At 74.4% G+C, this 203-nt stretch overlaps 2 protein-coding genes across 2 annotated transcripts in view; one reads left to right on the top strand and one right to left on the bottom strand.

Moving 5' to 3' along the window:
- Window positions 1-203, bottom strand: part of LOC117997523 (histone H2B type 1-C/E/F/G/I) — an 881,166-nt gene that overhangs the window by 373,972 nt on the left and 506,991 nt on the right. The window lies entirely within an intron of this gene.
- The window catches only part of POM121L2 (POM121 transmembrane nucleoporin like 2), a 24,523-nt gene that overhangs the window by 7,068 nt on the left and 17,252 nt on the right, over window positions 1-203 (top strand). The window lies entirely within an intron of this gene.

The following is a 203-nucleotide window of genomic DNA, read 5'->3' as shown; positions in this document are numbered from 1 at the left end:
CGCGTGCGCCCCAGCTCCGACCAGGGAAGGGCCGTGCGCAACCTCCTCCGCAGGCTGGGTTGTGCTGTGCGCGCGCTCCGGCTCTGTTCCGGGAAGGACCGCGAGCGCCCAGTTCTGCCCCGGGAAGGACCGTGCGCAACCTCCCCCGCTGACCCCCGCCGGCTGGGTTGTGCAGTGCGCGCCCCGGCTCTGTCCCGGGAAGG

This window comes from Mirounga leonina, unplaced genomic scaffold (genome assembly GCF_011800145.1).
Source record: "Mirounga leonina isolate KUSES-001 unplaced genomic scaffold, KU_Mleo_1.0 Mir_366, whole genome shotgun sequence".
NCBI lineage: Eukaryota > Metazoa > Chordata > Mammalia > Carnivora > Phocidae > Mirounga > Mirounga leonina.
The sequence above is the reverse complement of the archived record's forward strand: the minus strand, read 5'-3'. Positions and strand labels throughout refer to the sequence as shown.